Source organism: Oryzias latipes, chromosome 21, assembly GCF_053564925.1.
Source record: "Oryzias latipes strain Hd-rR chromosome 21, Olatipes_Hd-rR_3.1".
In the NCBI taxonomy this organism is placed as follows: Eukaryota; Metazoa; Chordata; class Actinopteri; order Beloniformes; family Adrianichthyidae; genus Oryzias; species Oryzias latipes.
This window is the reverse complement of record NC_136257.1, coordinates 23,724,744-23,736,668: the sequence shown is the minus strand read 5'-3', so window position 1 is coordinate 23,736,668 and position 11,925 is coordinate 23,724,744. Positions and strand designations below refer to the sequence as shown.

General features: G+C 38.1%; 1 long non-coding RNA gene across 1 annotated transcript; it reads right to left on the bottom strand.

Moving 5' to 3' along the window:
* Window positions 1-9,191: 9,191 nt before the first annotated feature.
* Window positions 9,192-9,714, bottom strand: LOC144988661 (uncharacterized). Its single transcript, XR_013652623.1, has 3 exons — window positions 9,575-9,714; window positions 9,418-9,474; window positions 9,192-9,323 (listed from the first exon to the last, which is right to left on the bottom strand). It is a non-coding gene; the product is annotated as an uncharacterized LOC144988661 (long non-coding RNA).
* Between the last annotated feature and the right edge of the window lie 2,211 nt (window positions 9,715-11,925).

Below are 11,925 nucleotides of genomic sequence, written 5' to 3'. Positions count from 1 at the left end.
ATGGAAACCATCAAAAACAGAAAAAAAGAACATTACTTGTCAAAAAATATTTTCATGGTGTGCTTAGTAATGAATTTATGACATGTTAATCAATAAATGTAAAGCAGCCCCCTGCCTCATTTGTAATGATAATATATTGTTTGGATAAAACCCTATTTCCAAGATGAAGAAAAAAATCTTTATACAGGGATGAGTAGATTTCATTGATTTTGGATCACAAGGCTTGAAAAAAAATTGAATTTTAAATAGTGAATCGAAATTATGTGGACATTTGTGTATTTCTGTTTATATTTGTGTAATAAATAAATATAGAAATAACATAGTGAAAAATCTAGTGGCAAGCAATCACTTTAGATAGGATTCCTCCCCTCCAGAAAGATCCACAAGGAAAGATTATCTGAATCTATGCCGAGCACATTTAAAAGCAAGGGACCATGATCTCCTGCGGTGAGTTCATTACTATTCTCAGGTTATTCCTGGTCCCCTGAAATCTGGATCGCAAATGAATTAGTGTGTATTAAGAAGTCTCTGTGCGCTGAAACCTCTCCAAATCTCCTCCAAGATGAAAGGTCCATCGTGGTGGCTTATGCAGATCTGTACAAACCCAGCCTAAAGGCAGCCTTACGTCCCCACCGTTCACCAGAAATAAAAGTGAGACGGTACAGGCAAGGCACCTAATGTCTCCATGTCTACAGGTTTTGTCATGTGGGAGAAGTTGAGCAGGACTGCGAGACTGAGGCGGCTGTTGCTGGCGATTAATTACAATGCTGGGGTGCTGGCACTTCAGCATGGTTGATCCTTCTGCAGGCAGCGCCCCCTCTCATCCCCCCTCAGTAGCCTTCAAAAGGCTCTGCTGCATCCAAGACAGAATTAAAGCTGCTAAAGAAAGGTACCGTATCTTTGTTAGACTGTGGCTGTTTAAACATATCAATACTTTAGTTATTATTTCTGAGTCTTTGTGGTTATTTTTGGTTGAAACAAGGCAAAAACTGTTTCTACTTTTTCTAAAATGAAATAAAAATCACAATTTAACATAGTAATTTCATGAAAATAATTAAGAACACATATTTTCTCTCATGTTGAATCCATATGGATTTTTTGCATATGCAATGGTTTGCTTGTGCTTAATATTTTCTCCTCCCTCCCCACCCTTCAGACCAAGCCTTTGTAACAGACTGCAGACTGCCTCTCTCCCTCAGCTCATTCAGCATCACAACCTGCCCTTGTGCTGGACATCAAATGACCAGCTCACCCCCTGAGGAGCTCTCAAGTTTCTTCATTTCTGCATCCGCCTGGCTCTCCCCTGGTCAGCAGCCGGCCACGCAGAGAGAGGGGACATCTGCCTGTCTGAGGATAAGGGACAGGCTGGCTCACTATCCGTCTGTCAGCCCCTCAAACTGGACCCTGCACGTCACCACTCCACTCCCTTCTTGTTATTCTGGAGAGAACGCTTGGATCTGATATGTGGCATTGTTTGTGCCATACTGGTCTAGAATCCCAGGCAGCTGGGGCTAATACACTGTTTGCAAAGGAAAATATCTGTATTTGCCTCAAAAACACCACAACAGCATTGCAGCAGCAATATTGCCCATTAAATCTGTGTAATAATGGGATTTTCATAAAACTAAAACAAAAAAGAAAAAAACAACTCCAAACTAAATAGCCCAAGAATCAGAAAGTGAGTTTTTGCATTCAAGCAGATAATCTTGCTCTGCTGATGTAAACGAGGTTCGTTAATGATTATTTTGTAACGATCGCTTCAATCTCATTACATGCAGTTTTCTCCATCAAGGCGGGCGCAGTGATCGATACACATATTTGCATGAAAATCTATTTGGCCTCAACTGAGGGATCACACCAGAGCTGTCTGGATAAAGATGCCTTCGGCCTTCTCACCCATGTAACCTGCACAGTAATTTGTTTACCTTCTAAATGTAATATTTAGTCTCTTCCCGCGCTGATTTGGAAAGAGGGTTATAGTGCACATAAGCATGTAGCAAGAAAAAAAAAGTGAGGAGTCTTACAAAAGTCATGTGGAAACATTAATTAGCTCTCAAACTAAGTTTCTGTTTAATTGGAATTGGTTAGTGTATTAGCACTTGCGCATCTTTACATTTACTTCCTTTTCTGTGAATTAGCCGAACAGGATAATCACATGTAGACTCTGACACCCCGATGCCCGGAGACCACCAACGCTTCGTGGGTGATCCAGCATGTTTCTGATTGTAGGCCCAGAACCTCCCATACAAGCAGAGGAGCACGGAGTTCTCCTCGATGAGCCTCCTAGACTGAGCTGGAGGTGAAGGAGAGAGTATCACACTCTCCTTGTCAGCTGCAAGGGTAATTACTGCTGGCTGAAATTACTCAACATTTGTTTATTAGCTCCCCAGAGCACACTGTAAATAGATTGTCTGTTATGGTCCGATCACATTAAAACCTTGTGCTGTGTGAACCCACCTCCCCCTCGCCGCCTCCTCCTGTTTTCTGAGAGCCATCCTGCTGCTCACTTATTGAACAGCGAGAACCAAGGAGCCATGTTAAATGTGATTGTTTTCCATTAGCTACATCCTGTCTAATACCTCACTTGTAGGTTGCAATTACAGAATTCTGCCATGTAACATAACCTTCATTAGCTGACTGTAAACTACTGCAAGCTGCAATACCCACTCACCATTATTCATTTTTTATATTATTATTCACGAGTGGGGAGTGTTTTAATTCAATATTGATTTCTGTATGGATGCTTTGTGTACTACATGGTTGCTGTGCTTCAAGTGTATGCAGCAATCGAAAAAAGTCCTGCTGGGTGGTTCCTGTCAAAGATGACATTCTGAAACATTTGACCCTCTAAAAATGAATTCTTGGCAAGAGCCCAGTGACAGTGGGGAGTAATTCGTTCCTTGAAAATGTAAGAAGATAAAAAAAAAAAAAAGAAAGGAGCAGAGGCACGCAATTGGCCTGTCAAAAGAACTGGAGAGTAAAAGAGAAGTGTGGAAAAAAGGAGAGAAATTGAGAATAATAATGTGAATGAAAAATGTGAATGAAATTTGGATTCGCAGCTGTCGGCGCCGAAATCATTTCACACCGTTTGAGACATTACACCAAATAATTCATCTCTAGGCAGCACTAAAGCGCTTTTGGTGATAATAGCCCAGAAACATTTGTACCAGAGATATTTAGTTGTAAAACGAACTAAAAGAAACATGCTTTGTGTGCCTGTGACAGGTAGAACAGCTCCCTGGGATCCAGAGTAATAAAACACCTTCTATCTGTGGCATTCTCTCTTTTCATCTAATGGTATCCTAATAAAAGCAAGCGCTGATATGACTGCGCAAATAAGAACCTAAAGCTGCTGGACATCTATCCCAGGCCACCCTGGAGCCACATTACACACACCTAATGGCCACTCAAAGCTTCATTAGGGTATTAATTCTCCACTTTTGTGAAGTGATTCCATCTGTAATATGACAGTTTCGGGCTGCTAGAAAGACTGCTTGTAGTCATTGTTGTCCCAATCCGTCCATTCTACTCGCTGTATCCTCCAACCCCCCCTTCCTTGGCTAACCATATTGTTATTCTTTACGCTGCCACAGTCTCCTTTTTTTATCTTGTTTTTTTTTTTTCTTTTGCTAAGAAACAGAAATTTGATAATACTGGGAGTCCTCTGAGATGCAGGCCAATAAAATAGCTCCTAGCGCTGCCAAAAGCATAGCTCCATCTGACCAGGGGAGCAGATGGTCAGGTCCGCCCCCAGTTCTGGGAAACAAGCAGTTACGCTAAACATTAAATGTCATTTTGCATTTTTAAATACATATCACCTCCTCCCACCTGCAAGGATGTTACAGCCCAATATTTTAAGCCAGCATGTGGTGATTTTTTTCTTCTTTTTTTTAACTGTAGTGAGGTGAAGTTAGGGCAACAAAGAAGAAGCATCCATTCAGTTAGATTTTCATATTCAACCCAAAAGGGGAGTTTATCAGATGAAGTGTCTGAAACAATAAATGTGGTTTTTTTTAGGATAAAGCAGCATATATGTTGATGTGATATAAGGCTTTAAAGTCTTCAAAATCTTGATTCAATTTTTAATTCACTTTTTTATGAATGCATATACTGAAGTCTTTAAACCAGGTGTAACATATTATAACATTAAAATCAGCAACAAACTTATTTTTCAAAATCTTTGTTTGCTTAACTTTAAGACTCAAATGGCAATTTGATTAACAAAAAAATGGAGACATAATAACCATATAACACACTTTTCTATTTAATGCATTACTAAAACATTTTAAATGTCAAAGAACCATTTTTCCATCTTTTGGCAGGTGAATGGTAAGATGTGGGTCTTATCTTTGATTGTAACATCCAGATGCAGATCATATTTTAGATGAAACATTTGTAGTTTAAGACCAGCAAGCAAGAAATCTGAAGTTGTCACAAGTCTCAGCCTAAAATCTGTTAAATAATACAAGAAATTCCATTACAGCTTTCACACCAATTAAACCTTAAACCTCCCTGCTGCTGTGAGCCTATCTGCAGGGCTCATATCCTCTGTCTTGAAAATAGCAGAGCAGTTTCTTGAGGGATATCAGAGTACGGAGGGAATGAATTAGAAACATTAAAATGCAAAGAAATTCTCCATTTTCAAAGAACGGTTAAATCAGAAGGTTCAGGGATGGTGGGAGAGGAATACTCATCTTTGTCAATGAAGAAGTCCATTCATCCCTCAAGATCCAAATGAAGAGCGCAATTTTGACATTTTTGAAGAGGCAGGATAATTGCCTTTAAAGACTGAAGGGGGGATAAGAGAGAAAAGATGAAAGATTAAAGGTTAGAACTTAATAAGAGAACATTAGGGTGGTGAGCTGGAAAGCAAAGTGTGCAGAACAGACACAGAAAATAGACACCAAATGAGAACTTTTTGCTTTATGTTGAAGTAAAGACAGAGGAATTAAGACAGGGGCAAGCAGGCCAGACTAAATAATCCTTGACTGAGCCTTGCATTCTGAATCCCATATTAACTCCAGGACTTTAATGTAAATATGCCATTACACTGTCATTACAGTGATCAGACTGAATGGCTTACAGGTCGACTCGGCTGCTGTTAATTTTAAGCAAAAGCTTTTTTTTTGTCTTTTGAAATGTTAATAACTTTCTATTAGTTAATGTACTGTGTCTAAAATTCAAATTAGACGTAATTTATTTTAATATCTGTGACTAGCTCGTCTGACCGTTTAGCAATGGTTTTCTGGCTGAATATAACATTCCGAACTGCTGTAATTTGCATTGTCTGGTGCAGGCACGCCTTGCTTCAATGTTGCAGGCGTGTGAAGTCAAGGATGATTCATTATTTGCTCTTTGAGGTACAAAAATGTGGAATTAAATAATGCCATGACACTTGTGAAATTAAAAGGGCCATTTAAGAAATTACAATACAGTTTGTTTTAGGTTTTGACGCCACTGACCATCAAATGTACCATGAATACTTGATCTGTTTTTGTTATGTGTGTTTGGTTGAATTAACCGGCGAGGCAATGAGATTCTTACACCCAACTTAACAAGAGCAATCAAAATTAAACTCTCCTAATGGCTGCTTTGTACTTTCCCATATTTAACTAACACCTTGCAACCAGGAGAGTATTTGGTGATGTACATCCTAATTATCTGTCATTAGAACGCAGAAGGATTTCTCTCTGAGACAAAAGGCAAAGGATTTCAAAATAAAAGGGGTGGGAAAAAGCCATCGTCTTACTCTATCTGTGCTCCAAAAACGTCACATCTTCATACCACGTGTAACTGTCACAAAGGTAATATTACACAACTGAAACATGTTCAAAATTGCTTCTCAGAAGGTCAGACTGGGTGAAGGGTTATATTGCACAGCTGAGTGTCATGGCAAAGAGCTGAGCTTGAGCCCCAACCCTTTGTTGTCAAAGGACTTATCTTTTTGGGGGGGATTCATGGTCATTCCAAGGTGGTCCAGCTGAAACACAAGAAATGCATGGTTACTGAAATGTATTCACAGGTAAAAGGCAACATTTTGGCCTTACCTGTCCTTTAGAAATGTGGTACTTTCTTCTAACTCTGTCTGGGATGTGTTGATGCTGTTTTTTGGGGGGGTTTTTTGTTTTGTTTTTTGTTAACATTACACACGCAAACAAGCAATGATGGATTATATAAACCCAAAGATATAAGATTTGTTTCACAGAAAGCCAATTTTTAGATTTTTTATTTAATGTTTGTCTCACATCATTGGTCAAAAGATGTAAAAAAAAGGAAGGATTTGGCAGAACAAGGTACATTTTGTCTCAATCGTAGCTGTTCCAATTGTAGCTGTTCCAATGACCACAAATCATCACACTTCCACCTCCATGCCTGTAAGCTTTTTTTTTAGGTTAGTTTGCTCATGAGCAGGGCTTTGCTTATCTTTCTGTGGTTTTGATTTCCTTTTAACCCTTTGTTAAATGTTCTAAGTATTCGTCAGAGAACATTTAGAAAAGTTTGATGAATGCTATGTTCCTCTTTGCCGTTTAATTTAATAGACACTTACCAGAAGACTTTTGACTTACAGTCCCAATGCTGAAATGGGTGCATTTAGTTTTTCCACACAATATTTCAGTGATTTTTGCATTGTTCTCTCCAACAAACAACAGCCTCATATATACTGTGTAATGTAATGTTTTTTATATTTATATTTTTACTTTTGGAAGTCGCGAACAACACAGTCTTTTTGTTGTATTCCAACCTGTTTTTAAATTTATATCTCTGGTCTTGTTTGTTTTTTTTCATTCACTCAATTAAAAAAAAATCTATTTGGTAAGTTCTCTCTTTTATACTTGATACAAATGTATATATTTTTTGTTAATTTATAATGTAGGTAAATATGCAAGGTTACATATTGTATTGTTTCCTATATAGAAACCCACTGTGGGTTATTAGACTATCATTCAGACCAGGGTTTAAGATTAAAAAAAATTGAGACAACTTGACAAAAACATGCTTAGCTGCACAGAATTAGCATGGTGTGTGCCGTTTATTATCCTGTTCACTAAAACAGTCAAAAGTCCACTTCAGACTCAGCATATAAAGTGAGTGTGGAAGGCAGAAGAAGTCCAGCTGATTGGAAACATCTGGATGATTGTGGGGAGCACTCCCACATCATCCTGCTTTGGCTGAGATTTGACAGTGCCCTCTGAAGTGACAGCTTTGACCTCGGCCAGTGTGCATGCGTGCAGCTGCCAGAAACACAGTCTGGTTGAAAAAAAGAGTACAGAGCCAGACGCTCTAGGCGCTGGATGGTACCGCTGCTTTTGATGGGAGCTCTGTTGACAGCCAATGTTTCAGCGGGGGTAAAATACAACCAGCTTGTTGATGCATTTGGTACTAAAATAAGCGTGAGAGCTTCAGAACATTTGAGGCACGCTGATCAGATTAATTACATTTCCTCCATAATTGCTTTCTCTTTGTTTTTATCTCACAGAAAAAAAATCATTGAATTATCAGATGATACTATTATTATCCCAAGCAACACATAGTGCGTCTGTTTTGTTTTTTTCTTCAACAAATGTCATCTCATTTTTAACGTGTGTTGTTCTTAGTGATTTTTCTGCAGATGCAGATCGAAATAAGTACAACTAAATACAATTCAGACCTTCGCTACACAGAGTTTAGTCTGCAGTTGACACTCATATGCCCAAAAGATTCCACTTTTCAGAAATTACTGTTTATTTTAAGAAACAATTAGACTTGTTTTGGCATTCTTGTTTCTGCAACATTGAGACATGTCACCAAATGTTTAAGCTCAACAACACCACATAATGACATTAATATTAATGTTTATGATAATTACCTTTCCTGAAGAGGAACACTTATTCATATTAGATTCATTAATGTAATGAATGCAAAGAATGATCAGATAATATGTTCTTGTGTCCTTGATATGCAACGCATGTATTAGCTTGTCTTAAATTCCAGATAGGTGTGCCTAAGCTGCATTAATCGGTCCGAGAATATAGACGCTATGAACTTGGAGGAAAAAAGGCTGCAGAAAATCTACGACGTTATAGATTAAACAAAACAGAGTAAAGTGGAGTTCATTTGGTTTTTCCTGATCTTTCAGAGGAGGGCAAAACAGCTTACCATTATTCAGAAGATATCTTTTAAATAAGGCCCAAATATACGGGTGAAACCAATTTAACGAGTGGCCGCCAAAGACGTTTGTCAAATGATCTATATTGAGATTTTGACTGTGTAAGCCTCTTATCATAACTTCTGTAAAACACACATCACTCTGTTTCAGGACTGAATTTCTGAGATATGAAAATACAATAAACGGGACATTTTAAAACTCGGCTTACTTGTTAATTACAGAAACCATTTAAATGTGAACTTGGGGGAAACTGGATGTATATGTATTTGTGTTGAGAAATCAGATGGGCTCAGACTTTCCACAAAAGATCATCAGAGAGTCTGGCATATCATGGAACTTGTTTTAAGCACTTCTTAATTTTTTTTTAATTCTTTTTTTATACTTGAGGTTTTGTCTTTTGCTTTCTATATCCTTTTGAAACTGTGTGCATTTGTTAAGAAATTGAACCAACTCCTACAAAGATTCAGAGTGAAATGAAATTTGCATGAAGTAGGGCACAGTAAGGACATCACCAGTCATGTGGAAGAGCTTAATTACCTCAAAGAAAAACAAATTAATTAGCTGTCAATATACAACACAAAAAAAGAAATCACTACATACTTTTTTTTTCAACAACAGCTGCACACATGAGGACATTACCCCGATACTCAACCTCAAAGCATTGCAAGCACTGACACTCAAGAATTTTTCTATACCTTCATTACAAATTTGTCATTGTCACAGATTAGTCAGACAAAACAAAACCAGTAGCAGTAAGCCATCTCTATCAGTGGAAAAGCGATAATCTGCATGTGCTTTACAGTGATTTCTGAAGGGATTAACATAAAATCAGTTGCTGACACAATGAAGGAAACGGCTTTCTTTGTATTCTGAACAAACACTCACTCTAAGGAGATCACAACACATTCTGCACTTTGTGTCTTTGCTCTTACAGTACTGTGTGGCTTATTAGACTCTATGTCTCCCTCAGTAAACACTGCACATGCCGCGCAGTAAGATGGATGAGCAACACCACTCGCTTACTACAGCCACATTTATTTAAAAGCAGTGGGGAGAGTTTTTGGAGGTGAGGAATAATTCCAGCCAGCGGTTGGTGCCCAGTTTGAGAAAAAGGAGGAGGACCACCATGGGGCACCTGACAGTGATGAAGAGCACAGGCACATGCTGGCAGATCCATCTTGCGCCACAGTGAGGGAAAGAGAAGAGAGATGGAGCTCAGAAATGAGGGCAGACAATGGCAGAACACGGGTTTAACAATAAAAGCAGCACACCGTAGTGTTTTCTTTGAGGTTCCCTCTTCAACGGCGAGTGCTGTAACTCTCTGCAACCTGCAGGTAAGAGAGGAGTAGAGAGGCGGAGGGGAGGAGACACAAAGAACTCAAGATTTGATGTGATTCACAAATTGACACTGGGCTTTCAAAACATTACCTGCTTCTTGGTCTGTGCTGGTCAATCACCTGTCACTTTGCAGTTCTTTTATTCCCCACTTCCTCCCCAGTGTGCAGCTGTGATAGGGTTGTTGCTGATCACAGTCCCCCCAGCTAGCTGTCAAAAAGGAGATGAGCTGTGTGTTGCAAACTAAGCGATGTAAACCAGTGCATGTCTTTGATGACCAAGAGATTCACACCTCTAGTATGTATTTATGTATTCAAGCTGCCCTCTGCTGTTCGCATTTCCAATGACAGGAATTTGGAACAAAAGAAAAGTACAAAACCAGGGCCCTTCTGTCTTATCTTCTGACAAATTAAGCCTTTGCCTGTCGTTCTTTGGAGGAGTAGCCACTTTAAGGTCACATGTAAAGTATGTTCTGTGTTGCATCCCATCAGGAAGGTTGATTTTCACAATATTTCAGAAATAAAGGATTCTCTGTTTCTTTTGTCTATGATTAGTACTTGTTACCAACAGGTAAAAGATGCAACATACTTCTACAAGGACTCTGCATAATTTCTAAACTTGATTTCTGTCTTTTAATTATCTCTTCAACAATAACCAGTTTAGCAACCTCATTTACATACATTTGATTAACAAAGAAACGTATCTCTCCTTTTTCAAGCACATTTATCTTTGACCTCACTGCCTTTAAAATGAAACACTTTTTTCCTACTTGACAATTTGATTATTACAGTTATTCTAAGAATAATGCAGGCAGAATGATAATAAGTTTCTAAAATGCAAGTGGCCCATATGCTAACGAGGGCAGCATATTTCCCTTTCCCATTAACATATCATCTGAATTCAGTTACCTAACACAATTGCAGAGATCAACAGTGTTGATGTGTCAGCTCCATGTATGTGTTGGCTTGTAAAATTGCCTGCACCGGGAGTCAAGTGGATGTTAATGCCCCGCAGACCCGTCAGTTTGATTTCCTTCATAAAGCAGTAGTGCATTTGTGCAAAAGCTCTCCTTACATCTTTTAAAAGAAAATTGTAGAGTTTAACCTCCCAATATTATCTCTCCCTCCTTCTTTGTGCGGGGAACTGGCACATATCCACAAGGAATTTGGCACATTCCACACAGTCAAAAAGCTGATAATCCAAAGTCTTTTTCTGCTGATAAGAAGGCCAATTTAACATAATTATAAACGAGTAGAACGAATAGTAATGATGCATTAATTTAGTGCATAATGGAAGATGATAATTCAGATCTTGCATTCAACCTCCGTGATCGGTGGCGATAATGATTTCATTATAAACTGCTCAGTTTTTGATCTTCTATAGATAATTCTTGTTGTATAAAAACAGTTTTGCGTTGTACAGTTCAAAACTCTTTTAAAAATATATTAAAAAGGTGGTGCTGATAAATCCTAGTGCCGTAAATCCATTTTAAGAAAATCTCTACATATTTAGTCTTATGTAAATGAACTAATGAATAAAAGAGAATTTTATAATTTTATGTGTTCACCCTGAATGTACAGGCTACCTTGGCCGCACATTAATATTTCCAATAAATTTTATAGTTGACAAAACCACATGCGGTTCTTATTTTTTTTCTTGTCAAGCTACCACTAAAGAATTAGGAAAAGAAAATAGAAGTGAAGTTAGTGAATTCTTCACACATTGCACTTTTTTAAAATTTTCTTGTGTTTTTAAATTAAGTTTTAAGCAATTAAGTCCTTCGAAGCAGGTGAAGCAGTTCAGTAAAGGGTTGTTTATGAGCAGCTGTCACACAGAAAATGATGATATTTTGCTCTGTTTTTTTTACTTTAACCCATCATTGTTATGTATATTTTTCTTATGGACTTTTGTGTAAGTGCTAATTATTAACCATAGAACATGGAAAACACTTTGTTTTAATTAGTTACTCAGAGCTGCAATTATTTGACTCTTGGTTCTTATTTGTGATTTATAGATTCTGTTTAGGAAACAACAAGTATCATAAATAGTTTAAAAAATAGCCCATTGTATGTTTGGGTATAAAAAAAATCAGAGTATAAATGTGTGTATGTTCCTAGCTGGGTCTGTACACATTCATTGGCTTCCCTTCCCCCCACTGGTTGACTACAGGCTGCCCCTTCTTTTGTATGGGTGGCCTTGTCAGCCCTCATCCAGTTCCCAACAGCGACAGACTCCATAATTCCTCCAGCTCTTACCATCGGGTTAACAGCAGACACAGACTAGAAAACATTCCTTCCAAGAAATAACACACACAAAAAACAGACATACTGTGACAAAGATACACTATTATGTTTTTAAACTAGATGTATACAGATATGCTGCAGTGATCTGTTAACCCAAAGCATGCAGGCACATGTACAGCAATTACAGGATAAATGAATTCA